This window comes from Erinaceus europaeus, chromosome 1 (genome assembly GCF_950295315.1).
Source record: "Erinaceus europaeus chromosome 1, mEriEur2.1, whole genome shotgun sequence".
In the NCBI taxonomy this organism is placed as follows: Eukaryota; Metazoa; Chordata; class Mammalia; order Eulipotyphla; family Erinaceidae; genus Erinaceus; species Erinaceus europaeus.
This window is the reverse complement of record NC_080162.1, coordinates 209,632,134-209,658,424: the sequence shown is the minus strand read 5'-3', so window position 1 is coordinate 209,658,424 and position 26,291 is coordinate 209,632,134. Positions and strand designations below refer to the sequence as shown.

The 26,291-nt window shown below is 45.3% G+C and overlaps 1 long non-coding RNA gene and 1 other non-coding gene across 2 annotated transcripts in view; both read left to right on the top strand.

Annotated features, from left to right (window-relative positions):
• Positions 1 to 26,291, top strand: part of LOC132541340 (uncharacterized) — a 1,018,351-nt gene that overhangs the window by 598,242 nt on the left and 393,818 nt on the right. The gene's annotated exons all lie outside the window — the stretch shown is intronic.
• On the top strand, positions 15,750 to 15,854 carry LOC132542756 (U6 spliceosomal RNA). Its single transcript, XR_009553731.1, has one exon. It is a non-coding gene; the product is annotated as a U6 spliceosomal RNA (small nuclear RNA).

Sequence of the window (26,291 nt, the reverse complement as noted above, 5' to 3'; positions counted from 1 at the left end):
CACTCTTGCTTTTTACAAAGTTTTCTTGGGAATTTGAATTGGCTCAGGCAGTATCTTTATCTGCCTACGAGCTGCCTGCAACCACTGTTCGATCTGTTAAAAGGAAACAAACAGCCCTCCTCAAAGCGTATGTTAACCCCTGAAGCCTCCTTGGCACTGGAAAAAGTTAACCAGGCTCTCCAGGACATGCACCTCGTTTGGTTCTCCCCCTCCTCTCCAGTAAATCTTCTAATCTTTAACTCCACCCCCACGGTAGTGGGGGCATTGTGGCAGAAACATGGCATTCTCGAATGGCTTCATACATCAGTAGGCAGAGCTCCAAGACTCCTTACCAAGAATCATGCCTTAGCATTTATGGTTCGCCAAGGAAGAAACAGATCGGTTCAGGTCTTAGGAAGGGAACCAGATTCAATCATTCTTCCCTTTTCTCTCACAGATACAGAATGGCTCATACGCCACCATTCTCGTTTTGCCATAAGTTTAATGGGTTTACAGGACAATTAGATAATCATTTTCCCTCTAATAATTTGATAGCTTCTTTACCTCTGTTGCCTCTACTAGTACCTAAACTTTTCTCTCGAGATCCCATCCCCTTTGCTCCTAATATGTTCACTGATGGTGGAAAAAAGGGAGCTGCTTCCCTTATATATTATCCAGACCAGAAATACCCCAAACTTCTCTTTACTGAGCTTCTTGATAATTCCCCTCAGTACAAAGAACTTTATACTGTTTTCCTTGCATTAAAAACTGTACCAAAATCCTTCAACCTTTTTTTCTGACAGTGTGTATACTGTTAACTTACTTCCATGGCTTGCTCGATCTTATGTAAGAATTGATGACAACCCACTTTCTCCTCTTTTAATTCAAATTGCCTCTATGCTCTGTTCTCGAACCCAACCACTGTATGTTCAGCACCTATGTTCCCACAGCCCTCTTCCTGGTCCCCTGTCTGAAGGGAATGCTGCAGCCAACCACCTTGCCTCCACAGGAATTCTCCTAGCCTCTGTCTCTAATCCTGCTGACTTTCATTCCCTAACCCATGTTAATCTTAAAGGTCTTCGAGCTCGATTTCCTGATATTCCTCTGCCACAGTTAAAACGTATTCTTGCTAAATGTTCCTCCTGTGCAGGTCTAATCAAAACACCTGCTATTCAAACTCTGGGGGTTAATCCTCGAGGTTTAAAATCCAACGCTCTTTGGCAAATTGATGTTACCCACATACCCAACTTTGGCTAACAAAAATATATGTTCATCTCAATTGATACCTCCTCTAAGCTTATGTGTGCTACAGATCAGACAGGAGAAAACTCAGAAAAGCTTATAAGCCATATGCTCTCCTGTTTTCCTGTAATGGGCTTACAACTCCAACATAAAATGGATAATGGGCCTGCTTTTACCAGCAAACAATTCAAAGATTTTTGTTCCCTCTAGAACATTACTCATACTACAGGCATTCTGTATAATCCACAGGGACAAGTCATTGTTGAGAGGGCCCATAAAACTCTTAAGGCTCAATTAAATAAAGAAAAAGGGGAAATGTACCCCCCCAATATCCAGCTGGCAAAAGCCTTAACTACATTAAATCTCTTTAATATTTACAAAAACTCAGACCAACCTCCTATTATTCTTCATTGGCAAACACCATCCAGCCTCCCAGATATTAAAGTCAAATGGAAAGACCCACTTGATAAAATTTGGAAAGGACCTGACGCCCTGTTGACTATGGGGAGGGGTTTTGCATGCATTTTTCCACAAAATTACTCCAAGCCTGTTTAGTTTCCTGCCTGCCATGTCCAGCAATACCCACATGATGGTGCTGATATCCCTGAAGAACAAGAAACACTGCAAGAAGACTGGCTGCAAGAGGACTGGCTGCAGGATGCACCCCAGGATCCATAATACAGCATGGCAGAATCTAAAAAAAGTCTGATTCACAGAACTCCCCCCCCCCCACCGAATGTCTTATGCTATGACTGGCCAGTTGTGTTTTGTGAGTGAGTGAGTTAAAAAAAATTGAATGAGTTGAGTGACCAAAATTTTTTGTACGACCCATTGTGCTCAGAGTACTCTGAAAGTTAACTGACTTTATGTAAAACGGCTGGATGCAGCCATGGTTTCTGGAGATGTCCAGAAACAGTCCAAAAATTGTTTATTCCTCTTTTTGATTTCTTTTTTAAGTCTTGATATAAATATGAAATGTTGAGTCTTAAACTGTGTAAAGACAGTAGATCTAAATTCGCATTTGAAATTATATGTCTTAGTTACAAGTTTTTCTCCTCCTGTGTGTTATAAACTATATGTTTAATATGCATGTTTCAAGTTTGGTAAACATTAACTTAACGGTTAAAGTGTAACTTTGAAGCTACATTCTTACCAGGAGAGGTAAAATCAATTCATTAAAGTAACTGAGTGTTTAAGGTAAAACTCTAAATATTCAATGTGACAATTCATCATCTCCTAAGTTAAAATACAAATTCTCTATACAGGACATTTTTGGAGGGCCCCAAAAAATGTCCTGTAAGCTATCTTGTGGAAATTAATCCACAATAAATTTGGCATCAATCTGACGTTGTAAATGTACAAAAAAAAATTGTCACTAAAATGTGTTAACTCTCTAGTAACCTGATTTTGCTTAAAAACCCAATGTAAAAATAGTTAAGAATCAATATATGTGACTTAATTCGGTATAAAAATTTTGCTATATAGAGACTGCTACATGAGGTCACATAAGATGACCTTTACATGAAATTATAAAGATACCTAAACCAATTATAATCATTGAGTTATCAGTTGTAGTAAACTTCTAATTTGTTACAAAGTTTTTTCATAAGTAATTGACTACAGCTATGACAACCCTTCGCACAAAGAAGCATCTGCTTATATAGAATCCCCAGAAATCCATCTTGGACCCCTGACCTCTGACATCACCCACAATTACAGCCATCCCTCGAAACCCATGATGAGACCTGACATGATCTGGAGAACCTGATTCACAGACTCCAAAGGAGAAGACTTTCCTACTGCCTTTCTCTCACCCATGGGTGTCTGCTCTTCCTGTTTCTGTTTCGACCATCATGTTTTGGCGGTTCCAGGTCACTCTCTACAGAGAAGAAAAGTTCCAGTGGCTGTCCTCCTCCATCAAGATAGACGTGTGGTATTTATTTCCTGGCCGTTGACATTGGACCGATGCTTCTATAGAACTTGCTGGACACTCCCTTTATACTGCTGGACTTCTTGAAGAATGACTGTAGCAGTTCATAGAACTTTCTGCCAGCTGACTTGGGGATTTTGCAATGCCAGATCACCCCTCTAGCCCCTCGGCTTATCAGGCCCCCACTCCTCCACCCATCAGGCTCACTCTGTTCCTTGCTACTCTTACTTATCCCTCCCTGTCTTCTGCTAGTTCTTTTTGAAGACACTTACACACTATCATTCTGCTTTCTTCCCAACAGGTTTCTGTTCACCCCTACACTGCTCTTCCCCTGACAGAGATGAAGCCTTTTACAGACATTGACCCAGTTATATATGACCATTAAGTAAGAGGGAGATGTTGGGGAATTGTGAGGGTATGGTTGAGCTTGGAAGGGCTTGAGCCTGAGGGGTGTGTCAATCCTGTTAGTCTCTCTCTCCACGGAGACGTTGAGCAAGGAGGGACAGTAGAACCCCAAAAGGTGTGCCTCTTATCAGTCTCCCTCACACAGTGCCCCGCATTCCTGATACTATGGCAAATAGTTAAAAAGAAAGGGGGAGATGTTGGATAGTATGCCAGCTCCCCCCGGCTTAAACACCAGTATGTCTGTATGAGATTTGTTTGATCCCACTCAAAGCTGTGGTCTATTTACATAAATCATTTTTACATTTACGTAAAGTACCACCTTCCCTCCAGGGCATTGGTGGTTCAGTGGTAGAATTGTCACCTGCTCCGCCCCCTCTCCTTGTCACACCCTGATCTTCCACCAGTCACTTTTCGCTCCACCCTCTCTATGTCACATCCTGTTTCCACCCTACTTGGAGAGTATAAAAACAACTGCTATTCTGATTAAAGACACTTGGAAATTGCTTTCCGGCTCAGAGAGTTCCAGAGTGTATCTCCTGCGAAGTTAGTGTGGCACAAGTTCCTGATACCTCTCCCACTCAGCAGCCTAGATCGGGTCCAGTTGAGTTCTCTCCAACCCAGAGAGCACTAGCTCAGGAAGAAGCACCCTCAGGCTATCCAGGCACATAAGGATCCTGGTTCCAGCCTCCAGCTCCCCATCTGCAGGGGAGTTGCTTCACAGGTGGTGAAGTAGGTCTGCAGGTGTCTATCTTTCTCTCCCCTTCTCTGTCTTCCCATCCTCTCTCCATTTCTCTCTGTCCTATCCAACAACCACAGCAATAATAACTACAACAACAATAAAAACAACAAGGGCAACAAAAGGGAAAATAAATAAAATTTAAAAAAAATTAAAAAAATGCAAAATAGCTTGTGAAGCCACACAGGAGGGCCAATGAGATAATGGCCCCTCCCAGAGTCCCTTCTCCCTCATGTCCCCAGCCTTAGCATCACTGGCCCATTTCCACCACCTGCTTTTTCTGCTTGGCTTCTGTTTTCCATGCAGTTACCTTTCTGAAGCCTCCTGGTGTGCCTTTCAAGCTCTCCCCACTGTGTCTTTAGTGCTACCTTGTAACTCTCCCCACTTTGCAAGGGAAAAAGGTGACAAAAACAAAACAAAAAGACCATAATCTCTGATGCTCCTGGCTAACTGGAGGTTCCCGGGCTCCTAGCCGTCCCGCCAACAACTTGACCTTGAGGGAGATGCTTGTGTCCAGAGAGAATGCATGCACCAAGGAAACGGACATGATGCAGGGCAACCTGTGTCACTCCCTGGTCTCAGTCCTGACAGGTCACAGGAAAAGTCACCCTCCGCTCCGGAGTCCACACTGCCCTTCCCTGCAGCTGGCCTTGCTGCCAGAGCTGCTCACTGAGCCAACTTGCTGTGAAAGCCGGGCATCCAGGGCGGGCCCTCACCAGGCGGCGGGTAAACAGGACCTCTTTCCTGATGGACCACAGACTCCAGGCCTGCACTTTCAGGCTGTTAGCTGATTCTGTGGCAACAGCATTTCATACCTGCCTTCCAAACCTTTCATGAACTCTCAGGTTTTCTGCACACAGATCACAGCTGGGGGAGGGGGTGTGGACTATATAGTGTCAGTCTGATTCCACTCACTCCACAGGGGTCACACCAGGAAGACTGCGCCTTGGGCACCACGACCACATGACCACACCCACCATTAACACCTTCCTTTCTCCCCTCCTTCCTTCCTTCCTTCCTTCCTTCCCTCTGTCCCTCCCTTTCTCCTTCCTACTTCCTCCTTCTCTCCTTCCTTCCTTCCTTCCCTCCCTCCCTCTTTCCTTCCTTCCCTCTCTCTCTCCTTCCTCCTTCCCTCCCTCCCTCACTTCCTCCCTCCTTCCTTCCTTCTGCGTTTCCTTTCTTTCTCTCCCCCCCCATTTCTTTCTTTCCTTTTTTCCCTCCAGGAACTCAGGACTCAGTGCTGGCACTATGAATCCACTGTTCCTGGTGTCCATTTTTCTCATTTTACTGTATATGACAAAGAGAAATTGAGAGGGAAGAGAGAAAGATAGACAGCTGTAGACCTGCTTCACCACTTGTGAAGTGCCCCTGCTGCAGGTGGGGAGTGTGGGTTCAAACCCAGATCCTTGTGTTTAGTACTATGTGGCCTTAACACTGTCTGGCCCCATTAACACTTTTTTTCAGATCTAAGGCCTCTGGCGAGCAGGCTAAGGATCATAACCTCTTTCTTCAGGAATGTGGGCATGCCTCGACTACGTAGTTCTGAGATCTGCTTCAGCACATGCTCTTTGATTGACCAATGTAACATTGTTCTCTGAACCACTCTTTATTGGGACCCATGCAGCATTGTAATAACTCTATGTGACTTTGATTCTGGAGTGATGCCTCGTGGCTTCTTCCTGGAGTTGTCAGAATCCTTATCTCCTGGCTTGCACTCCAGTCTGTACAGGTAACAAGATATTTCAAATCAGGGGCCAGGCGGTGGGGCATCTGGTTAAGTGCTCACATTACATTGGGACGCATTGGATCGACCTTCTCATGGTGCATCCCGTGAGTACCCATTCATTGAGGAAACTGACGATTCTTCCTAGCCGACTGAATCCACATGGATCCCAGTCACTTTCAAAGCCAGCAACAAGCAGACATCAGGCTCAACCTGACACTGTTGACTGGCTACGGAAGAAGGGAAAATGCTAGAAGAAGACAGTGCACAAGGACCTGGGTTCAAACCCCTGATCCCCATCTGTGTGGAAAAGCTTCATGAGTGGTGAAGCAGAGCTGCAGGGCTCTCTCTCTCTCTCTCCTTCCTCCTTCAATTTCCTTCTGTCTCTATCCAATAGTAAATAAAAGAAGATTAAAATAAATAGATTTTAACTGCAGCCTTGCTTTGTTGAAAAAGTTGAGCTACTCCAGATTCTCAAAATGGAGGACTGTTCACAAGGTCAGAGGAGAAAAAAAAAAGCCTAAAACTCAAATACATGATGAAATGAATCTGGAAATAAAGAGTCCAGACAAAGGGAAAAAGCTGAGATCTTGGTCTTATTTTAGAAAAATTATCTTAATCATCAAGACTAGTTTTACTGACGTGGTTAAAGTGTGAAACAGATCTGCCTAGCTGTGACTCCAGCTCACGTGGAAAACCAAGCAAGCAGAACCTTTCTTACGATGCTCCTGTCAGGTCCCAGGTCAGATGAATCATCCAGAAGTGACACTGTGGGCAGAACAAGCAAACAAACACACGGCGGTTGGATTCAGACGAAGAATCTAGACCTCCAGGTCTAAACACATTGGGTTTGCTGGGTGTGTGGGAGCCCCAGAATCCACTGTAAGGGGACCTTGTAGAGTCCTTGGACAGCTGATCCCTTGAGCACCTTGGAAGAAATAGTGTTGAGTTCTAAGAGAGAGCAGGAGTCATTTTCTTTTGTCGGGATAGTAATTTTGTGGAGGTTAGGAGCTAGTACAAGCCTGCCTATGGCCTTGTCAAGGCACCATGAAGCGAGGCTTCGAGGTGTGTACAACAGGCAAAATGCTCTTAAAAATGCAGGTGCGGCACTGGAGAGACGGTGACACAGAAAATCACAGGGTTTGTGGGCATCACAAACATGGAGTGCTGAGCACTGCTCTGAGAATACAGACAGACAAGCACACATAAAACATGTGCTCTACCTGAGAGATACTAAACCAAGAGTAGCCAAGAGGATGGGAAGCAGGCCAGCATTCAAGTTCCCTGCACAACCAGAAGCCACAGTCACATTTGAAAACCACGTCCCCAGACCACAGACACTCCTGCACTGACAGTTCCAAACATTTGGACTTTTTTTTAACTACGAAAAGACAGTGAGGCGTTTCAGTTGGTGATGTCAATAATTTACTCATGAGTAAACTGAAAGCCACTGAATAAAAAGTAGGGCTTTGTTTTCATCTTCTCATACATACCTGAGAAAGGCGAGGACAGTGCTGAGTAGCCGTCTGAAGCAATATTCCACACTGTTGGTAATCTTAAATCCAGTCAGCGGCTTGTGGCCTGGGAGACATGGTGAGATCGCCAGTCCCTGTGGAGCTGAGCAACAGGAGAAACACTGTTAGATGATTTCAGAGGAGGTGTTGAGGCGGCGGACTATCCCACGGTCTTTGCAAACGGATCAGCGACTGCAAAATGTTCTGGCCTCGTGGAGCTCCGCCCTGGAGCAGATCTACATCACCAGGGAAGACGTTCCTGCACTAAAACATCAGGCAACATACTTTACTTATTCATGTACCCGGGAAATATGGCTGCAGAAAACACTGGCACCTCTGGGTTTAAAACAAATGGAAAGGGGATTGCAATTGTGTTCCAACGTTGTGTTTATGACGGCCATTAAAACCTCAGATGAGATGCTTAACTTTTCTAGTCTTTTTGTGACGATGATTTTGTTCCCCGTCAAAACCGTGTGTTGCAAATTCCATCTGCCTCCACCAACCCTTAAAGTAACTACATTCTTTCCAGCAGATAGGGAGCTGCCGTCTGCATGTGGCTAAAAAGGAGAAGTCGTTTCTGAACATGCGCAGATAGAAACATTCGTATCCAAGGCCAGTCCCATTGGCAATCCTGTGCCAGTAGCTCATCAGAGAAGAGAGGCTATTGGATTTCAGCACGAAAATACGCTTTTTCAAAGCAACAAAGGATTCTGATAGTGGGCCGCACTTCAACTGCGTGCTTTATCCGCCGGGGATGCAGCCCGCACACTTCTCCCAGCACCCGGAGACAGTGCTCTTCTAATCACAGCTGCTGAATGGGCAGCACACCTGTGTCTGTGCTCACTGACGCAGAATTCCGACTGACTTAGATGACAGCGTCTCATTCAGAGATTTGGGCATATAGATGTCCAGTCAGAGCGACTTATATTAGGACTTGGAGTGGCACAAAGAAGTCTTTTTGCGAGGGGGAGTGACAATACAAGGAGCTGTACAAAATAAGACTATACCTGGATTTGGCCTCTCCAATGCCCAAACACCCATGTCCAAATGTAGAAAACTACTAAAAACCCCATTTTAAACCATTTTAATGTAATTATGTAGTTTTATTTGATAGGACAGAGAGAAATTGAGAGGGGAGGAGAAAAGGAATGGAGAGAGACAGAGAGAGACACCTGAGCCCTACTGCACACTGAGCTTCCCCTGCAGGCGGGGACCAGGGCTTGAGCTTGGTCCTTGTGCTCTGTCGGCAGGAAGCACAGCAGCTTAACCATGTGTCTCTCAGAGATTGAAAGCACAGTTCTTTTCTCAGGAATTCTTGGCAAAATCATGAGAATGATGAATTCAATATACTAGCAGAAGGTAGAATCATACCAGTAGACTAATTATCAAAGACTTCCAGCTCCCTCCCCCTCTCTCTCTCCCTCCCCCTCTCCCTTCCCCTCTCTCCCTCTCTTTCCCTCTCTCTTTCTCTCACTCTCTCCTCTTTCTCTCTCTCTCTCTCTCCTCTCTCTCTCACTCTCTCACTCTCTCCTCTCTCTCTTTCACTCTTTTCTCTTTCTCTCTCTTTCTCCCTCCCTCCCTCTCTCTCTCTCACCCTCTCTCTGTGTTCTAGCAACACTTCACAGAAGAAATGATGAGTTACAGGGTTTTAGTTGTCACAGGGCATCCAGCTTTCTAAAAGCACGTTTGCAGGCCTGTAGCCACCTCTGTGCAGCTCCTGTGCTGCACGCAGGTGACTCAGCTGCTCACACACATGCCTGCACAGATGGGGACGTGTGCTGCACCACCACCACCCCCCCCCCAGCTGAAAAGGTTACCTCGAGCAGTAAAGCCATAGCAAGGACAAGCAAGCAAGCAAACAAAAAATGTCTTTGCACAGTGAAGTACTTTATATCATATAAAGTACTAAGGGTTTAAAATGAATCAAAACTGGCTTCAAGTTTTATTTTTTCTTCTGACACTGTGATTGCAATTGATATTATGTATTGATGAACTCAAGTGGCATTAGTAGTAAAAGTCATCCCATAGGTCTCTGCTGTTGTTTTCAGTATCTCTTAATCTCTTTTTGAGATATCTTACTTCTTTTTTAGTTGTCTCTAATTTGTCTTGGAACTTGCTAGTTCTGTCTTCAGCCTCATTGATTCTATTCTCTCTCCCATCTACTGTTTTCTGGAGTTCATCTATTTTGTTACCCTGTTCTGATACTGTTTTAGCTTGTTCAGCTAGTTGCATTCTTAGCTCAGCTGTTTCAGCTTTTCAACTCTCTAATAACCTTGAGATAATTAGTGTTTTCTTCCAGAGTCCCATTTGTTGTTTCTGCATTTCTGATGACAATTATTTCAAACTCTTTACTCATTCCTGTGACTATTTCCTTAATGAGTGTTTGGATGTTAACCTCATTATTTCGTGCTTCAACCTTTAGTGGGATTTTAGCTGGTCTCTTATCCTGATTCATTTCTCCAATATTTCTTCTTGTTGGTTTAACCATTTTATATAGTATGTTATGAGGTCCCTCTCTCAGTATTTTTCAAATTACTGATCTCTCTTGCCTAGATTGACTTGTATCTAAATTAGGTAATTAAAGGGTTCACAGTTGTTGAAATTGACAGTTGGTTCAATATTATTTTAATTCCCTGAGTTGGAGCACAGTGGCTTAAGAGCCTCTTTTGTTCTCTTTCTTCCCTGTAGGCTGTGGGAGCCTGAGAGCTTTTAAACTATAAGTAGGCTTCTTAGCTTAGTCATTGACTCCTGACCAAGAGATAAAGCAGGGTGGGTCAGAGATAATCCAGTGGTTATGCAATGAAAGTCTCACAGCCCTATTGCTAGGCCACCGAGGTGTAGGTCTTCTGTTGAATTTCCTTGTTAGTTCTCTGTTGCTTGGTATCAGCACAGGGCCTCCCTACTGCTGCTCCAGATTCTGAAGGCAAGAGCAGTGGAGACTCACAGTTGTATTTGGTGAGTCTCAGGGGAATTCTCTCCTCCCTTCGGCCGTCTTTTTGTTGTCAAACAGACTGGAGGTGGTGTCTCAACTGGTAAACTGCCAGACTGTTACCAGCCACTTAGTCTCTCCCTAGGTTCCTTCTCTTGTCCAGGAACCACATGTGTTTGCATTCACCTGTGATTTGGTGGGTTCCTGAAGTTGTTCTAGTCCTGCCTTGTTGCAGTCCCAAGTAGTTTCCTTTAGTATTCCTCTGATACTTGTATTTTAATGGAGTCATAACTATCTTGAAGTTGCCCCATTTTCCCTGAACCTTCTATGTCCTTTTACTTTGAAGTCAAAGAATGTAGTCATTTTGACTTCTATTTTTGTTTTTCTCTCTTCCATACTCTCCCTACCCTTATTACTTTGGTTGGAATACTTTCTCTCTCTCTCTCTCTCTCTCTCTCTCTCTCTCTCCATGCTTTCCATTTCACAGTCCATTCCATCTTAGAGTTCATAGCTTTCTTTCTTAAGTCATTTCTCCACATTGATTTGAGAGCTTTGTATTTCTTCAGATTTCCTGACAACGCAATTCATAAATTCTGTTTTAGAGCTGCACTACTAAGTGCCTTCACTCTCAGCCCCCTTCTTTCCCTTCTGCTTTTCAAAACTGAACCTCTGTTACTTTTACTAAATGGAAATTACTACTGAAATTCTCTTTCTGAATTGTAAACAAGGGCTGAACTGATGTTCATGGTTACAGTCCCCAGCAACATAGGACATGGAGAATGTGAGGTAGAGGGTTTCCTATCCAGGATCAGGCCTGCCTGCTTATGTAGTAATGAGGAAACACACTGACTAAAGGTCCCGCTCCAGATGGACCCTGTTAGGTAATCATGATGCATCATGCAAGTCCTGGATCGCACCCAGCTGTACTATCTCTGTGCATAAAAGAAGCAGCAGCCAAAACCATTGGGTGAGTGAGGTTGTGTCCCTGTTGGCTTGCTGCACCCCAAGGCTGTGTCCCACTTACTGGCACTATGCCCCTGGCAGAATAAAGGTGTGTCTTGGCCTCTGTGCCTCATAGTTTTTTCTTTATTTTTTTTACAGAAGACAGAGAGAAGAGTTCAAAAGACATCTGCGGCATTGCTCCAATGCTCTTAAAGACCCTACTGCTTCCCTGACCAAGGAGGAGGAGGACAAGGACCCTTCTCATGGCCCAGCTCCTAGCTCTGAGCCTCTGCTTCAACCAAGGCAGAGCTGGCCAAGAGGGACCAGGCCAGCCAAGGAGCCCTGAGGGTGAAGGGGGGCACATGGAGGACACCTTCCTGTAGCCTCAGGGTCTTCCCATCTCCACCTGCTGCTGGACAAACACACCTGCCACAATGCCCAGGTCCTGCCCTCCTGTACTGTGCTGGCTGTCTGGACCGGGCCTGGCTGGCAGGGCCACCTGATCCTACATGGCTCGAAGGAACTGGGGGCCAGAGGGCCTGGGTGTTGGGGCCTGTGCACCCTTGCTGCACAACTGGGCCCCTCCACCACCATCTGCCATGACCCAGGAAGCCCTCCCCTCCCTGCTAGACCCCACCTTTTGGGGTACCACCACCACTCAGGCCTGCTCTCCATTGCCACAGGCCCACTTCCCCACTGCGGACCATGAGAGGCACGTAGGGCAGGGGGCAAGCTCCTTCCTTCTTTCCATCTACATGGTCCTAGAGTTCAGTGTTCAGGTCAGGGCAGTTTGCTGGCATTGTTTTGTTTCTTTATTGCTGTCAGGGTTATCACTGGGGCTTGATGCCTGCCACTCTCAGTGGCCATTTTTTTTATTTATTTTTATTTGACGGGACAGAGAGAAATTGCGGGAAGGGTCGATAGAGAGGAAGACAGATATTTGCACATCTGCCACACTGCTTGTGAAGCGTCCCCTGCAGGTGGAAAGTGGGGACTCAAACCTGATCCTTGTGATTGGCATACCTGCACTTAACTGGCTGTGCTACTGCCTGGCCCTGCTTATTTTTTGGTAAGTTCATGTGAATTAAATCTCTGGATTTCATATATGAGTGAAATCACCTGGTAGGTGTCTTTCATCTCTTATTACACTAAGCATAATCATCTCTGCATAGCATTTTTTTTTATATAGATAGCACTTCAAGAGAAGTTTGTCTTCTCATAATCTCAGATCTGAGTTAAAGTTCTTTATCATAACAATTAATGAAATGAGTGAAGTTCAGAATATCTCTAAGACTACAGCAGACATTTCCAGAGATTCTTAGAAATTAAACAAGCAGATCATTGTTAAATAACTAATAAAAAATAAACTAAACTAGCTATAAATCAAAATACATTCTAACGGAACATTCAGAAAAATGTACTATAGAGTAAGTAGATTCCTTACTAGGAATGCACATAAAGGCCTGTTAATCCTCTGTCTCAGACCAACACTATACTCAGGTCACCTAATCAAAATACTGTTAGAATTTATCCCAATATCACTTTTAAATCTGATACTGTCTCCTGAAACATAATCCCTATTCTTAACTGAAAATAGTCATGTTTTCTTATTTGTCAACTACCTAATTATGAAATATTGTTACTGCCTCTCAGTCTAATCAGTCCTACTGTTGCCTCATGAAGAAAAATGTATTGAGTGTTTCCATGACTCAAGAAACATCTAAAGAATGAGGAAGATGATAGTGTTTATGCAGAAAACTTTCATACCTGAATGTCTGAACCCTCAGGTTCAGGTTCAATCCCTGACAACACATTAAGCCAGAGATGAGTAGTGTTCTCTCTCTCTCTGTCTCTTCCTCTCTCTCTCTCTCCATGCATCAGATTGTTTAAACGGGTACTTAATTATTTTACTTAGTATTCTTGTGTAACTGGATGTTATTTAAAACATAAAAAGGGTAAAATGCCAGTCTGATTATGCAGGACCACTTCAATCACTCTTTTAAAATATATTTATATTACTGATTCAACAGTGTGTTACAAAGTGAAAAGCTGACAGGAGTATGCTCACATACACACAAGGTGCTTGTTGAACACCAAACCCTCCCCCAAGTTAGCAAGGAATCCTTTCTTGGAAGCCAAGTGCAGGAAGTGTCTCTCAGAATAGCTAGAAGCCAACAGTAGACTCCTAACTGCAATCCTTACCTGCGGCAAAACAACTGACACACCCAAGGATGAGGTGACAGAGCCCCTGACTCTGACATGTCCCCCGTGACATTGAAGGCCAGCCTCTGTGAGCACAATGTCTTTTCAATGTTGCAGACTTGTGGCAATTAGGGACTTTAAAGTAAAGTTTTTGCAGAACCACCAGAAATAGTTGATCCATGAACATTCAGTCATGAAAACCAGGCTCCCTGGAATGAGCTGATGAATGGACAGACTCCACCTAAGTCGGTGAGTACAAAGCCGTTCTCTCTGACAGCTGCGATCCCTGGCCACCACGCAGTGCAGACTCTGGGCACACCATGCCTTTGACCACATTCATCCCAGGCACTGGCTTCCATTTACCTACTTCAAACCTAGAACCATGAAGAGTAGAACCAAGAAACTGAGCAGACGTGTCCCCTTGGTCAGGCATGTAACATTCAGTTTGGCTGAATGTCTGCGAGCCTTTTCTCATGTTTGTCTTTCCCTGTTTTCTCAAACCTTAGATTCTTCTGTGTGGCCACATGGATGAAGCCACGAGTCACTCAAGGACGAGGCGGCAGTACCAATCATGCCGGTTCCACTGTGCCACAAATATGCCTCTGCAGACGAGGGAGCCTGCATGTGTGGGGTGCCTGTTATGTCTGCACACGTGTGCGTGTGCACAGTAAGTGTGAAACATCGTGGAAACATAGCTTCTTGGAACCTGAGTTCTTGGGAAACAAGTATAATAAAAATAAATTATATAGTGACATCGTTTTTAGGATTTTAGATCAATGTTGACTAGGATTTCTTTTTTTTTTCAATAAAGTAATAAAATGAAATGGAATAAAAGGACCTGACTCAGTGAGCAACGAGCTGTGTTCATGTTCTCTCTCTCTCACACACACACACACACATCACTTGCAGTGTGTGTGTCTGTGTGTATGTGTGTGGCATATATTATACAGCACCACACATCTTTCAGAGGTCCACAGGCTTTTCACGCTACCTTTGTATCGCCGCTGGTGGTATTGCTAGGGCTCATAACGCACGACAAACCTACCACTCTAGCAGAAATTTTCCCTTCACTCCCTTTTATCTGATGGGATGGAGAGAAATTGAGAGAGAAAGCAGAGACAGGAGAGAGGAAGATTCACCTGCGGCACTGCTTTACCACACATGAAGCTTCTTGCCTCCAGGTGCAAAGTGGAGCCCCGGGCTGTGCAGGTGGTGATGTGTGAACTCAGCTTTGGCCACTGCCTGGAGCCTCAGTCCATGCTTCCTCTCAGGGTTCTTAGCATCTGTGTGTCCTTATGATTCTAGTTAGTGAACTCTAATCTCCCACCCAAATATGTCATCTGGAATGTGAAGTCATAAATTCAGTTCACAATACTTGTTACCAAAAAATAAAGATTGATGAAAACAGTTATGAAGCAGAGTTGAAAGAAAAGGTTGTCTGTGAAGCCTTGGGAAAACAAATATATCTTGATAAAGTAGAAGACTTTAGTGGTGGGATATAGCGTCACCAGAGGGGCAGAGAAAGGTCATCACTGTTTGAAAAGAAAAGGAGTAGCTATCAGAAGAAAACACGATAACAGAGACGTCATGGGAGCAAAAAATCTATCTGCAGAGCTAAAGAACTAGAACAACTAAAATGGTTTTGAAAAAGAAGGTTGGGGAAGGGGAGTACCCAGCAACACAATTTTAGAATTAATCTATTTATGACTGTAGTGTTAAGGAATAGAAAGACATATAGATCGATGAAGTGGGACTGACAGAGAAAAAGTGAGAAATTGATTCACACAGATAGATGTAGCTATTTTTTTTTTGCAAAGACACAAAACAAATTCAATGTGGGATAATATGAAAAATCGAAGACTTGACACAAAGTTATAGAGTCAGCACCAAAAGCATGATGCGATTTATAAATAAGACTTTATAAAATCTTAAATTCTTCCTCTGGAAAAGACCCTACAAGTAGAATAAAAAGAAAAATCTAGAGTAGGAGAAGCTATCTTTCCAGCTGCGTATCTGACAAAGGACTGGTCAGGCTCCATAGAATATTCACTCACGTGGATATGTGTAAAGACCAAGGACTGAAGATGTATTTTCCTGAATGATACATTCAGTGAAGGTAGACTAAACCCACATGAAGAAATGTTCAAGTGCTCACTTCAGATACACAAATGCTAAAATTAAAATGATACAGAGAAGACTAGCATGGCCCCTGCACAAGGATGACACAAAGTCAGAAAGCATTTCATATGGAAAAAGAGAAATAAAAGTATTGTGCTAACTGTTAAAGAAGTCATAGGAAAACTCTTGTGAGATATGACTGCATACCTTTTTATCTTTTTCTTTCTTTCTTTCTTTCTTTCTTTCTTTCTTTCTTTCTTTCTTTCTTTCTTTCTGTTTAGCACTGTTTAGTGCTGGCTAATGATGGTACATGGGATTGAACCTGGGACTTTGGAGCCTCAGGCATGAGAGTCACTTTCCATAACCACTATGTCATCTACCCCTACCCACTACATACCTTTCAAAATGAAAAGAAAAATTAGTAAGTAAATTAGTAGTAAATACTAATGAAGATATAAACAAAATGAGTTGGTGGAAAGTGCACGTGACACCACAGGCAAAGACCCAGGTTCGAGCCCCAGGCCCCATCTGAGATGTGGGAGCTTCAGAAGCAGATGGGGGCTGGGCCTCGAACCTGGGTCTTTGCCTGTGGTGTTTTTCCATCTGTCTGTCTCTGTCTCCCTTTCCCTTGACTTCTCTATCTCACTCTTTCTCTCACTGGCTACCAAATAGAAAAAGGAGAAAAAAAATGAACATGGGTTTGGGATGGAGTGATGACATGATGGTTAAACAAAAAGATTTTGATGATTCATGCACCAAAGGGCCCAAATTCAGTTCTCAGCACCATCATAAGCCAGAGATGAGCTGAATGACTTTGGTGGGCAAAATTAAACAGAACGAGAAGCATTGGAGTCTGCATGCAGGCACTTGGCCGCAGAGATAACCTGGGTGATAAGGAAGGAAGGGAGGGAGGAAGGAAGGAAAGAAGGAAAGGAGGAATGAAGAAAGGGAGGAAGGAAAGGAGGAAAGGAGGAAGGGAGGAAGGGAAGAAAGAAGAAAGGGAGGAAGGAAAGAAGGAAGGGAGGAAGAAAGGGAGGAAGGAAGGGAGGGAGGGAGGAAGGAAGGAAGGAAGGGAGGAAGGAAGGAAGGAAGGGAGGAAGGAAGGAAGGAAGGGAGGAAGGAAGGAAGGAAGGAAGGGAGAAGGGAAAGAAGGGAGAAAGGAAGGGAGGAAGGGAGGAAAGGAGGAAGGGAAGTGTTGTTTTCGCCGGGCTGGCTTCACGGGCAGGTAACAGATGACCAGGGACTCATGGTTGAGCTGTAGGCAGTATCTCTTTATTCATGCAGGACGCAGCACAATCTAAGCCGAGCTGAGCTAAACTAAACTCTACACACAATCTTGTCCTTATAAATATACTAGCCCAGTGGGAACAGGATGCGATGCAGAGAGGGAGGAGAGAAAAGTGACTGGTGAAAATCAGGGTGTGACAAGGAGAGGGGGCAGAGCAGGCAAGAATTCTACAACTGAACCACCAATGTCCTGGAGGGAGGGTGGTGCTTGTTAATAGTGGTTATATAAATAGAATGCAGTGTTAGGCAGGGAGGATTTAAACCAAATGAATCAGAAAAGGTTTTTAGAAGTAGAATTAGAAGCATACCAACAATTCCCCCTTTCTTTTTAACTAATGGCCATAGTATCAGGATTGTGGGGTGAAGAAAGGAAGGAAGGAAGGAAGAAAGGAAGGAAGGAAGGAAGGAAGGAAGGAAGGGAGGAAGGGAGAGAGGGAGGGAGGAAGGAAGGAAAGAGGTGAGGAAGGACAGAAAGAAAGAAGTGAGGAAGGAAGGGAGGAAGACAGGAAGGAAAGTAAATCCCTCTTCATATTACAACCTGTGCACAAATGTTGACAGGAGTATTTTTATTTTCCCATGGGGAAATGAAATCTTAAATTTCACTAAAAGGAGCCACTGGCCAGTGTAAGGAAAGCAGGCAAATCTCTCAAGCCACCCCATCCCCACTATTGTGTTTTTTGTTGGGGGAATGAATGGTTCCCAGTAAATACATTTGTCAACACGTGTAAAATCTCTCAGTCTTCTGCAAAACTCTCAATCCCAGCTTGGGTCCTCCACTGTCTTGCACCAGAACTTGGACCCTCCTACCCCACCAAGTCCTTTCCTTTGAGTAGCACATCAGACCCAGGCCAAGTTCTGCTTTGTGTCCCCTTCTGTTCTCACTTGTCCACGTCACAGGAGCATTTCTCTTCCACCGACACCCACCCCCGATCATCACTGATTATATCGGTAGTTTGATATTGTGTGCCAGCTATGAGAGGTGTGATCATTAAGGATAAAGGGGTTACTGGTCATCTCTATCAGGAAGAACAAAACAGACCCCTTTGTGGGCCCCCATAGGACCTTTCAACTTGGATCAACAATGGTAGAGAATGTTCCATCCTCCGAAGGGAGGCTGGACAACATACTCTATGCTACACCTGAGGAAGATGGGTCCTGATATTGGGGCAGCTTGGAATGTTCCTACTCATGACGACTGAATGTGAGCTCAGACCTACAGGGATGCAGAGGCCACATAGACTCCTAGCTGAATATGGGACCCAGATCACATCAAATCAATGGGGTTTTCCCTTTTTGTTGCCCATGTTGCTTATCATTGTGGTTATTATTGTTGTTGTCATTGCTGTTGTTGTTGTTGTTGGATAGGATAGAGAGAAATTGAGAGAGGACTGGAAGGCAGAGAGGGCGATGAAAGACACCTGTAGACCTGCTTCACCACTTGTGAAGCGACTCCCCTGCAGGTAGAGTTTAAAGTAAAAAATATTTATACGCCTCTCCCATATTAGGGAGCTGCTCTCTTCCCTGATCCAGCTTTCTGGTCCTTTTCCAGCCATGACATCATCTCCCTAGACAATAACTTGGATCCACCTGCATATCAGATTTCAGGATCAAGGAAAAAAAAAAGACAAAAACTAGTATAGCCACAGGTCCTTTGGAATATAACTAAAATATGCCTACTAGCTATCTACAAAATGGAGGACCCCCCAACTCTTCATCTGCATTATTCCAGCCTTTAGGTTCATGATTAGTCAACAACTTGTTTGGCTTTATATGTTAACTCTCTTTTCAGCCACCAGGTTCCAGATGCTAGCTACCATGATGCCGACCAGACTTCCCTGGACAGACAACCCCACCAATGTGTCCTGGAGCTCCACTTCCCCAGAACCCTAACCCACTAGGGAAAGAGAGAGGCAGACTGGGAGTATGGATCCACCTGCCAACGCCCATGTTCAGCAGGGAAACAATTACAGAAGCCAGACCTTCCACCTTCTGCATCCAACAATGGCTCTGGGTCCATACTCCCAGAGGGATAAAGAATAGGAAAGCTATGGGGGGGAGGAGATGGGATACGGTATTCTGGCAGTGGGAATTGTATGGAGTTGTACCCCTCTTACCCTATGGTTTTGTCAAGGTTTCCTTTTTATAAATAAATAATAAAATGAGGACACAGTAACTTTGCTTTACTTCTGACGGATGATGTTATCATTGTTTCCATATATACTGTCATTTCCAGAGACCCAGGGACTCTAACAGGAGAAGGCAAGAGGGAACCAAAGATGGTAAGTTACTCCAGGGCCCTGGGGTGGGGGGCCAAGAGGTTGGCGGAGTGTGTCGTGTGCTGACACGGAGCTCGGGATGATAGGCCTGTGACAGCAACACTCCTGCAAGTTCACATTCCCCAGCAAAGTCCTCTCTGAAGCAAATGGTTATTTATTCTAACTAAAAAAGCGCTCCTTACTGATATGCAAATATTTGTTTTCAGATTAATTTTTTTTAAAAAGACATTTCTGTCCATAAGCTTCTAATCACCGGGCTATTCCAAGCCTGTTTGTTCTCTGAGAACTGGACACTGTCTTCTTGAAGTGGGAATGATGAGAGTTTTCTCAGTAAGCCAGTATGGGAAAAGCCACTAAGTTGAAGGATAAGAACAAGCAGAAAAAGACTCCTCAGGACAGGCTCAGCCAACCAGGTCCCATACCTACCTTAGTCTGTGTGACAGTGCAGGTTCATCACACACGACGTAAATCTGCACTTAAGGAAGCGTGTCACCAAGCTCCATCTACGGCAAAAACGACCTTAGCGACAGAGAAGGAGGCTGAGTTCCCAGGATGGAAAAATAATCTTTCCATCTGGTTTCAGAGAAACTTGGAAATGGAGGGCTTCTGGGAGGTGTGGCAGTAGACTCATGGAGAACAGCAGACTCTCCCCCACAACATCAAATGTTGACGACCATCCAAGCCACAAACCTGGGACATCTGCAGACACCGAGGCCTCAGGTGGAGGCCAGTGAGTGTGGACGGGCTGAGAGGGGGCAGGACCAGAGCCCAGCACCCAAGGCCGGGAGCTCTGGCAGCAAACGGCACCATGTGGCCTCAGAGCAGCAGCTGAGTGAGAGGGGACCCTGTGAGCATCGCCGTGGCCTCGGGGGTGGGGGTCTGCTGACCTGGGCTGGGGTGCCCTCAGAGCAGCAGCTGAGTGAGAGGGGACCCTGTGAGCATCGCCGTGGCCTCAGGGGTGGGGGTCTGCTGACCTGGGCTGGGGTGCCCTCAGAGCAGCAGCTGAGTGAGAGGGGACCCTGTGAGCATCGCCGTGGCCTCAGGGGTGGGGGTCTGCTGACCTGGGCTGGGGTGCCCTCAGAGCAGCAGCTGAGTGAGAGGGGACCCTGTGAGCATCGCCGTGGCCTCGGGGGTGGGGGTCTGCTGACCTGGGCTGGGGTGCCCTCAGAGCAGCAGCTGAGTGAGAGGGGACCCTGTGAGCATCGCCGTGGCCTCAGGGGTGGGGGTCTGCTGACCTGGGCTGGGGTGCCCTCAGAGCAGCAGCTGAGTGAGAGGGGACCCTGTGAGCATCGCCGTGGCCTCAGGGGTGGGGGTCTGCTGACCTGGGCTGGGGTGCCCTCAGAGCAGCAGCTGAGTGAGAGGGGACCCTGTGAGCATCGCCGTGGCCTCGGGGGTGGGGGTGTGCTGACCTGGGCTGGGGTGGCCTCAGAGTAGCAGCTGAGTGAGGGAGACCCTGTGAGTGTCACCGTGGCCTCAGGGGTGGGGGTCTGCTGACCTGGGCTAAGGTAGTCTCAGAGCAGCAGCTGAGTGAGAGGGGACCCTGTGAGCGTCGCCGTGGCCTCAGGGGTGGGGGTCTGCTGACCTGGGCTGGGGTGGCCTCAGAGTAGCAGCTGAGTGAGGGGGACCCTGTGAGTGTCACCGTGGCCTCGGGGGTGGGGGTCTGCTGACCTGGGCTAAGGTAGTCTCAGAGCAGCAGCTGAGTGAGAGGGGACCCTGTGAGCGTCGCCGTGGCCTCAGGGGTGGGGGTCTGCTGACCTGGGCTGGGGTCACCACAGCAGCAGGGCATTTTCCTGACCGGCGGGTCTGCCCCATAGTCAGGCAGGCAATGTTCAGAATGTCATTTGCAGCAGCTGTGGCTAAAAGGTGACAGGCAGCAGCTGGCGTCAGACGGTAAACCGAGTCCTGCTTCTTCAACACAACTTTCACCTAGTAGCAGACCCCCATGGCTTGAATTCAGGCTGAAGTCTTACAGAGATAACATTAAAAGAAAAATGGATTATGAGTGGGTGTTGGATCTTGTCTTAGACTTTCTTCTTCATCTACCGAAATAAGCGTATGGTTTCTGGTTTTACATTTGTTGAAATGGTGAATCACATTTATTGATTTACTTAGATCAGGCCAGTCTTGCATCCAGGGGATAAAGCCTAGTTGGTATTGGTGAACAGTCTTCTTAACGCACTGCTGTATCCAGCTGCTCTGGCTCCTGTTGAATATCTTAGCGTCTGTGTTCATCAAGGATATTGACCCGCACTTTTCTTTTTTAGCTGAATCTCTCTGCTTTTGCTATCAGGGTGGTGCTGGCCTTGTAGAAGGATTTGCATGATTAAGGATGTGACGTAGGGGCCAGGAGGGGGATGCTGCTAAGAATGGACTCCTTACTACGTGTGAGGAATCCAGGTTCAGACCCCAGAACTGCACCTGCAAGGAGGAAGCTTCACCATCAGTTAAGCAATGCTGTATGTATCTCTTGTCCTCTCTCCCTCTTTCTCTAACTCAGCTCGTCTCTGTCTCTAACAGAAAAGAGAGAGAGAGGAGGAAAGTATGGCCACTATGAGCAGTGGGGTCACTGTGTGAGCGCTAAGGCCCACCGATGACCTGTCGCCAAAGAAAGAGGAGGGGGGATGCAGAGGACTGGAAGTCATGTCTCCTCTTTCCTCCAGGCAGGTGCCTGCATAGTTCCAGGGGGCCCTCCAGGCCTAGCAGGGCAAGCGGCTGCCTTAGCAAGTCCAAGTGCCCGTGCACTTCCAGCGTAGTGACCGTGCTGCCCACTCCTCCACACTTAGCGTGCGCTGCTCTTTTCTCTAAGCGGTTTTCAGGTTATTTCACCTAACCCTCACCCAGTCAGTTATGCTCCGTCAGGTTACAGAAGATACAGCGACGGTCAGATCTCTAGTAATCTGCAGCGGGTCGTGTAGAGAGCAAAAGGTCCAGCCGTGACTGGATTCCAGCGTGACTCTTCCTCGAACTGTGCTTGTTTGAGCTCTATTTGTTGTTGCTGAGGTTTGTCAGTGAGCCCCCGTGGAGTGAGAACCGTGGCAGACTTGAGACCACGGGGAACACAGAGATGCTGGTTATGGCCCTTGACAGACACCACACACCACGCACAGACAGAGAATGATTCAAAGACATTCAGCGCTGTCTATGAACTTGACACGTTGAAGCAATATGCTTGTTGCCTTGTGTTTTAATTTTCTTTCTGCCCTCAAGATTGGATTCAGAACAAATCTGTTATCTCTAACATAAAAATAGGTAAGAGCTGTGTTAATGGTTGTCAGGGCATGTCTCCTGGTCTGATTTAAAACACCAGAGTAAAGCACTGTACTCTTTTTCTCCAAACATCTTGTTCTATTTTAATGAGTGACAGAGAGACGGCTCTTTCCCTTGGTGCTGAGAATTGAACCCGGGATTGTGGAGTGTCAGGCATGAAAGTCCTTAGCAAAATCATTTTGCTGTCTCTCTCCAGCCCTGACCACTTCCTTCTTACTCACTTGGTGGTTATTTGGATGATATTAGGAAGTTTCAGGTGGTCAAATATAAGTAACACCATTAAAACAAAGACAAAAGGGCCCCACATCATGTCTGGTGGGACATGGCATTATTTCCCTCCCAAGGTTGTTGTGTCTCTCTCACTCAGCAGTAGCTGCTTTACTGCATTTCTGAAAATATTTACAACCCCACTACAAATACTGACTGCGTACAAAAATCATGGTGCTCAAAGGCATTTCAGATATCAGGCCTGCTGGAGGTGGACTTGGACAGGGAGCTCGCTCTAGTAACCACGTGCAGACATCCTGAAAACATCGTGGCGGGGAGTCTGTTAAAGTCTGCGTACGTAGTCGCACTCTGAATGCTGTTTTCCAAGCATAAAAAACCATGCAAAGTTTTTCCTAAGCTTTATCATAATAATCTTTCACATGTTAAGAGACTGTGATTCAGGAAAATGCTCACCTTAGCATTAGTTCTGTCTTTGAAAAGAGAGCTGGAGACAGCACATCATTTCCAATAAAGCCAGTGCCACGGCAAGGTGGTAGCAGCTGAACAGAGAAGACAACTGCCAAGGGTCTCGTCATTTTGGAGATTCCTTGTGTGAATGGCTGACCGGGTTCCTGCTGCTACAGTGTCACCTTTTCTAGAATTTCATATAGATAGAGATAGAGATAGAGATAGATATATGCTACTCAGCCTTTTGCATCTGAATCCATTTACTTAACAAAATTCACTGAATATTTGTCAGTTGTGTACATAATAAACAGTCCATTCTTTTAATTGTCTAATAGGTCCTATTGTATAGCTATATCCCAAGATCTATCTGTATTTTATCTATTTATTTTAACTGTTTAAAATCCCTTTCCTTTTTTTAATTGTCCAATAGGTCCTGTATAAGTACCACGCACTATCCGATTGCGCCACTGGAGTTCCAATGTCTAATAGGTCCTATTATATAGCTATATCCCAAGATCTATCTGTATTTTATCTATTGATTTTAACTGTTTAAACTCCCTTTCATTTTTTTTTTCTTTACTGAATAGCAACAGAGTCAAATAAGTGGTGGGGGTAGAGAGAGAGAGCGAGAGTGGGAGCAAGAGTGAGCGAGAGAGAGAGAGGACACCTGCAGCCCTGCTCCACAGCTCACAAAGCTTCCCCACTGAAGGTGGGGCCCAGGGCCTTGAATGCAGGTGAGGTGTGTGCTCTACCAGGTGTGCTGCCTCATATCCCATGACCACTCACTCCCTTCCATTCATTGCTGAAGGTCATCAGGACTGTTTCTGGCTCTGGGTGATAACAATAGTTTAAACGTTGATGACTTACTTGTTCATAATTTGCAAAAACATGAGGTTTTCAATTGAGCCCAGTGAATGCCGGAGAGATTATGTAAGCATATGTTTAATTATGTAAGAAATTGACAACCTTGTATTTTTCATTCTCTTCTATTAATGAATGAACCTTCACTTGCTATTTCTTCTCATCAGTATTTGATGCTTTAATTCTTTCCCTTGGATACTCTAGTCTTTAATATGTCTGCACCAGTGCTGGTATCCCAAGGTGATTTGATCTTCATTTCTTTACTGGTTTAATAATGATTGACAAGATCATAGAGTAAGAGGGGTACAAATCCCATATCCAGAGTTCCATATTGGAATCTGCCCTATTCTTTATCCCCCTGGGAGTATGGACCCAGGGTCATTATGGGGAGCAGAAGGTGGGAGTTCTGGCTTCTGTCATTGCTTCTCCACTGGACATGGGTGTTGGCAGGTGGATCCACACCCCCAGCCTGTCTCTGTCTTTCCCTAGTGGGGCAGGGGTCTGGGGAGGGGAGGCTCCAGGACATGGTGAGGTCATCCTCCCAGGGAAGTCAGGTTGGTGTCATGGTAGCATCTGCAACTTGGTGGCTGAAAAAAACATTAAGATATAAAGTAGAACAAATAGCTTAATAATCAGGAGTCTAAAGGGAGCAGATGAGATTTGGGGTCTCCATTTTGGAAAAGTTTGTATGTCTATTTTAGGTATACTCCAAGGGGCCCATGACTTTACTAATTTTTGCTTGAGCTTGACAGTTAACATGCAGATAGACTAAATGTATTGTCTGGGGAGATAGCGTCAGAGTTGGAAATAGGACTAGAAAGCTGTATCAGGAAGGCGAATAGCTCCCAGGTATGGGAAAAGTATATAAATATTGTCAAATGTAAACCCCATTGATTTTATCTGGGGCCTGTATTCAGCACAGGGAGCCTGTGTGACCTCTGCATCCCTGCAGGTCTGAGCTCACAGTCTGTGGCCACAGCTAGAACATTCCAGGCTGCATTTCAGGACCTGTCTTCCTCAAGTGGCAGAGTATGTTGACCCAGCCTCCCTTCAGAGAATGGAACATTCCCTACCATTGTTGATCCACATTGAGAACAAAGTCCTGTAGAGACCCACAAGAGGTCCGCTATGTTGTTCCTGGTGGAGATGACCAGTAACAATGGAGAGAGGGATCTGTTAGAGGTCTAGGCCAATCATGTCTGTGTGGGAATCCCAGAATTGCCTGAGTAGGGCCCTGGATGACCCAAAGAGCCGTCATTGAAGTGTGCTGGTCTCTAACAGCTTAACCATAGAGTGCATTTTCATCTGCTTACTTGCCATTCAATGCTTTCTTTGAGTTAGTGTATGTCTCTGACATATATCCGACCTTTCTAGACTTTTTTTGTGAAGACCCAATGCAGATCTGTAGAGAGTCTAGATGTGGATGTCAGCTTTCTTTGCTTTAGAGTCACCATGATGGATGAATGGATGCTTAGCCTTTAGCAACTTTTAGCACTTAGTTTGCATGCGCTTGGTGGTTGCTGAGAATAATCCCATCTCATTCCTTCTTGGAGGGCCTTATTTCTTCTGAAATTTCTGTGCTCAGTTTCCATACACACTTATCTTTCCAGTACTTCCAGGAAAAGTTGTGATTTCGCAAATTGTTCAGATAGTTCAGCTTATAACAGTAAGCTCTGTCATCTTCCCAGTTTTCTACATTCTAAAAGAAGGCCAGACATGCTCAATTTTATTTTTGGAAGAACTGAGAGCATGGTTTTGACACAGGCATGGGAAGGTCAGATCCATTCCTCAGAGAAGAATAGAATTATCTTAACTGTATGCTGAAGGATGAACTGGAAAAAATGGAACTTGAGAGGTAAATCAATAGACCATTGTAATAATCTGGGCAAATCCAAACACAGCCTACATGGAAACTCACAAAGTTTTGTGTTTAAGATCCAGCAGGATCTCCTGACAGCTTGTCGACGTGGGTGTGTAGATGAATATTCATGGACTTAAATTTACTGGTTGTGTGTGGAAAAAAAGAAGAGATTAAAAATTGCATCCGTGCTTCTCCCCTAGACTCCCGAGAGGACTCACTCAAGAAGAGAGGCGAGCAGGAGTACTCAGGCTGCAAATCCAGGAGGGCTTGCAGAACACATGAGGTGAGCATTGTGTGTGCAGGGGCGAGTTCATGCTGGGGTCGTGATCTGACGGCCAGAGACG